The sequence below is a fragment of the Lipotes vexillifer genome, unplaced genomic scaffold, assembly GCF_000442215.2.
Source record: "Lipotes vexillifer unplaced genomic scaffold, Lipotes_vexillifer_v1.1 scaffold393, whole genome shotgun sequence".
Taxonomy (NCBI): Eukaryota; Metazoa; Chordata; class Mammalia; order Artiodactyla; family Lipotidae; genus Lipotes; species Lipotes vexillifer.
Window position 1 is genome coordinate 279,132 of NW_006774564.1, and position 5,568 is coordinate 284,699.

The following is a 5,568-nucleotide window of genomic DNA, read 5'->3' on the forward strand; positions in this document are numbered from 1 at the left end:
GTTATAAATTATTCCCTATTTATAAATGAGTCGCTCTAAAGGCATTAGGAGGATGTAGAGACAGTAGGAGAGACCCTATTCCTCTCTCCTCCCCTCTTTGAGGCTCCTTTTATCTTTAAGAGTTTCCAAAGTAGGAAAGATTTGCCCTTTTTTCATAGTAAAATCAATCCATAGTGTATCTTGCTATTCATCCTTCTGATCATTCTTTTTTGTAAATAAAAACCTTACAAGTTGTAAGCAGCCAATGGCTGGTTATATTTTTAGAAAACAGGATTAGATTAATTCATTAATGGTGGCTTCAAGATTTTCCTTATTAGCTCCAGAAAATTCACCCACCTTTGGTCCCTTTTAAACAACTGGAAGGTGGGCATGCATTTGACTTCACACTCTGAAGCGACATCTGACAATCATCCACATCTATGTCAAGTTCAAGGGACATGACATTGGAATACTTTTTACAGAGGGAATGAAAGGAAAGCTTGATCCGTTTGCAAGGCCCACACCACGTGGCTAAGAAGTCAACTACTCTGAGTTTATCTCCTGCATGTTGATGGCTTCCTGAAAAGCATACTTTCTCTCCATCTGCTTCACCACTTTGACTGCTGGGGTCTGAACAAGCAACTATAAGTACTGATGGAAGTGGGAATGTCCCTGGAGGTCCAGTAGTTAAGACTCCATGCTTTCAGTGCAGGCGTATGGGTTTGATCCCTGTTTGGGGAATTAAGATCCCGCATGCCGTGAGGCCAATGAATAAATAAATAAAAATTAAAAAAAAAAATTTAAAAAAAGGAACGGATGGAAGTGGATCCAAAGCACAGGACCAAGCTTCCCGATCCTTTCTCTATGCATGTTTTTCTCAGTTAAAATACCAGTTGTGTAAAAAATTGCTTATTCAACATTATTATGTAAACATTTTCTTATGTTATGAACGCTTTTTTTTTTTTTTTTTTTTTTGCGGTACGCGGGCCTCTCACTGTTGTGGCCTCTCCCGTTGCGGAGCACAGACTCCGGACGCGCAGGCTCAGCGGCCATGGCTCACGGGCCCAGCCTCTCCGAGGCATGTGGGATCCCCCAGACTGGGGCACGAACCCGTGTCCCCTGCATGCGCAGGCGGACTCTCGACCACTGCGCTACCAGGGAAGCCCATGAACACTCTTAAGTAAAATTATTAATAGTTGTATAATATCTCACTGTGAATATATCACACTTTTTTTAAAAACCTATTCTGTGATTATAGATTTAGGGTGTTTTCAGGTTTTTTGCAATTGTAAATAATGCTGCAATGAACATCTTTATAAATTCACCTCTTTCTGTGTGAAATGAGATTCACTTCTTTCAGGCTGGCTAGGTATTTTTTACTGAAATGGTAATTAGTGAACTAGTGGCCTAAAAGTAAAAAATGTGTTCAAATTGACTATTTAAAGAGGGATTTTTTTTTCTTTTTGTAAGCATGTACATTTACCTATCACCATTTTTTTCTTTTTGTAAGCATGTGCATTTGCCTATCACCAGTGGACTCATTGTCCCAGGGAATAATTGGGCATGTGTTCAGCAGCCTGGGACAAAAACTGCCCTTTTGCCTTTTTCCAGAGCAGGGAAAGACATTGGGGGTGGGTGAGAGAGGGAGAGTTTGGAGGACCAGCAGTGACCTGTGCCTCGAAACCTCTTCTCTGTGACTGGGAAACACAGGGATCTCTGAAAAATACTTTGTGAATGTCATTTTTTTCCTGCCTTTCCAATTAAATGATACATTCCATGAAGACAGAGTAAACTCCAGACCTCCATGCACCCTTCATCCCCTTGCCGTCATTATAGGACTATATGACTGTAGGAGCCAGGAACCCAGCACTGCCAGGATCGGGGCCAATAGACCAGGCTCTGGCCTGGGTGGGAGTAATCCCCTAGCTTGGCATCTAGTAGCTTCAAAGGATAATTTGATCCGAAATCCCTTAGGTCACACTTTCTAACACAGCTGCTAGAACACACACCCTGTAAACAGGAAATGCCTTAGGAAGTACAACTGAGTACTTATTTTTATTTTTTAAGAAACTATTAAAAAGCCTGAGCAGAGGATGACATTTATGTGGCGTTACAGTTAACAAGATGGAGGTGCTCCCTGACAGCCTTGGTTTTACGTTCTGGGCAATTGTGTACCCACTGCTGTTTAACAGGTGTTAAAATTCCCCCAGTTAATCTATAAATCATTTTTCCTTGTAAAATGAGTGTCTAGTCAAGGGATTTGTAAGTTGCATAGTTAATTTTTGCTGTCATAGAAAACAAAAAGATTTACTAAACACTAAACCAATATATAGATACCTCTGTGCTTGGAATAAGGAAAATTTAGTACTGGGAAAAAGGAAAACCATGTAAAACAGAGAATGAGGAGTCTCTAGCTGGTTGAATAGCAATAGGAAAGACTAAAATTAAGAACTGCTTACTTCTGGAAATGACTTAGCTGTGTGGTGGCCACACTACTCATCTACCCCTTGTGCCAGTTATCACCCTTGCCCTGGCTGTGTTCCATTTATTTCAGTCACATGGCCTCACCATCTAGGCTGTTTCACACCACAGGCCCTTTACACATGCTCCACAACACCTGGAATACCCCTATTCTTCTCTTTTCCTCTGTTTGTTGAATTCCTGCTCATCCTTGAAGGCTAAGATGTCACTTGATTTGGTTATAGCACGAGACAGCATAGCGTGGTGGAGAGAACTTGGACTTTAGAGTGAGATATAACTGGGCTTAAATCTTGGTACCCTTTTTTACTAGAGTGGTGACCTTGGACAAGTTAACTTAATTTCTGTGAGTCTGTTTCCTCCTTAGTTAATGGAGTTATTACCTCGCTCACTGGAGTGTAGTAAATATTAAGTCATAAAACTATATACAGTGCTTGGCATACAGCAGACAATAAATGTCAATGTTCTTCTTCCAATCCCATCTTCTAAGCCTTCCTTTGCTCTCTAGGCAGCATCATTTTACTCAAAACTTAGAGTATGAGCCTCTGTCTTATCTCTGAGTCCACAGAGATACATAGTATTCAAATTCTTCATGCCCTGTTTAAGTTATAGGGCTTCCAGATGGAATTTTAAATTCATTTATTTATTCAATAAATACTTATTTGATGATATTAGATGGCAGCTTGTCCTACAGCTTGTGTTCTTTTTTTTTTTTTTGCGGTACGCGGGCCTCTTACTGTTGTGGCCTCTCCCGTTGCGGAGCACAGGCTCTGGACGCGCAGGCTCAGCGGCCATGGCTCACGGGCCCAGCCGCTCCGCGGCATGTGGGATCTTCCCAGACCGGGGCACGAACCCGCGTCACCTGCATCGGCAGGCGGACTCTCAACCACTGTGCCACCAGGGAAGCCCCTGCTTGTGTTCTTAATATGTTTTTTCTCCTTTTAGAATAGGGTTTCTTGGACTTCCCTGGTGACGCAGTGGTTTAGAACCTGACTGCCAACGCAGGCGACACAGGTTTGAGCCCTGGTCCTGGAAGATCCCCCATGCCACAGATCAACTAAGCCTGTGAGCCACAACTACTGAAGCCCTCACGCCTAGAGCCCATGCTCTGCAACAATAGAAGCCACCGCAATAAGAAGCCCACTCACTGCAACGAAGAGTAGTCCCCGCTGGCCACAACTAGAGAAAGCCCGTGAACAGCAACGAAGACCCAACGCAGCCATAAATAAATAAATAAACAAACAAACAAATTAAAAAAAAAAGGGTTTCTCAACTTCGACACTATTGAGATTTGGGCCAGATAATTCTTTGTTTTATAGGGGGTTGTCCTGTATATTGTGGGATGTTGAGCAGCATCCCTGGCCTCTATGAACTAGAAGCTGGTATCAACTCCCCAACCTGGACTGACAACCCCAAATGTCTCCAGACATTGACTGCTCTTGGTTGAGGAAAACTGCTCTAGAACTTTGCTCCCTTGGCTATCCCTCCTCTCCAGGATCTGTATTCAGCCTCTATTGGCACTTTTCTCTCATAAAAATATGCTGTATTCTCCAGTCTTTCAAAACAAAACAAATCAATCCAACAAAAAGTCCTCTCCCTTCACAGTCAAGCTCTGCAAAAGCGTAATCTGCACTCATGGTCCCTTTCCACGCATTCTTCCACCTGCTGCACTCAGGCTCCGCCACCCGCTTCGTGAGATGCTCGGGCCAGGTCCCTGCTGATAAATGGCTAAAGCCTGCTCACCTTGCTTGGCCTCTGTGACATTAGATGCTCTATAAATTCCAGGATGTTTTTCTTTCCTGTTCTTCTTTGACCTTCTTTCATAAACCCTAGTGGGGTCTCGTTTGCTCTGCCTCTTAAATTTTGTCATTCCCCAGGCCTCTGTTCTTGGTCTTCTCTCTTCTCTCTCCCTGGCACATGTTCATCTATTCTCAAGGCTTTAGTTCCCATTTAAGCATCGATTACCGAAATGTTTAGTTCCAGCCCAGATTTCTCTCCTGGGGGTCTCACAGACATCTCAAAGAGAACTTATACTTCTCTTCTCCTCTTCCCAAAGTTGCTCCTCCTCCTACCCTCTCATGCCCCATCTCGTCTGCCCAATGGAGTACAGTGTGTACTTTGGGCTCTGGTGATGCAAATATTAGGTGGGCACTTCAGTAAAGATGTTCATCTTAGGTAACCTAGTCAAGCATGGCTGAGCCAGTTCCATAGCGGCCCTTCTTACAACCCTCTATCTCTAGCCAGCATGGAGCAGGGAACCTTAGTCTTACATGCAATGAGATAACTTCCAGAAAGCACCTGGCACACAGTAGGTACTCAGCACATGTTAGCTCCCTTTCCCTGTTATTTTCTTCTGGAAGACACACTCTTGAACATTAAGAGTTGTGTATGGGTAGTCAGATTATAAGTGATTTTTTTTTCTCATGTTCTCTCATTTTTTTCCCATTGAAAAGAAATTATGTTTGCAACTAAAGAAAAAAGTTTGGCTAAAACAAACACTCTTATACAGACAACTAATTATGCCACTTGCTTTTATTGGCTGTTCATTGCTCCTCGGTCAAGTCCACACCTCTAAGCGTGACTTACAAGATGAGCTGTGATTTGGCCTTGACCTACTTATGTAACCTTATTTCATGCTCTACCAACCCTCCCTTTCCCCCATTACACACTCTGGCGACTCCAAACCTCTTCCAGATCCCCGAACAAGCCAGGCTGTCGCCTGTTTCTGCATAGGGTTCTCCCTCTGCTTGGTGGCTGACCCATGCCCTCCATCCCTTCCCTTCCATCCCACCCCTTCCATCCCACACCCATACACAAGTCCACACTTAGACACTTAGAAGCATATCCTTGGACACCCGACCTGTTCTCTTTTCTCAAAACTCAGTTCAAACACATCCTTGCTGAACGCTTTTTCTTTTTTTTCTTTCTTTCTTTTTCTCTCCTTTTTTTTTTTTTAGCATGCATCCTCCTTAGTTTTATTTTATTTGGGTGCTGGAGTCATTTTGCCTGCTAGACAAAATTGCTTCCATTTCTTAATTTTCAATAGTGGTTCTGTACCTTCCTGCTTATGATAGTTGTTCACATGTCTGTTGAGTTCCACTCAATCAACCT

The 5,568-nt window shown here is 43.1% G+C and overlaps 1 pseudogene; it reads right to left on the reverse strand.

Annotated features, from left to right (window-relative positions):
* Nucleotides 1-273: 273 nt before the first annotated feature.
* On the reverse strand, nucleotides 274-4,327 carry LOC103091167 (thioredoxin-like; annotated as a pseudogene).
* Between the last annotated feature and the right edge of the window lie 1,241 nt (nucleotides 4,328-5,568).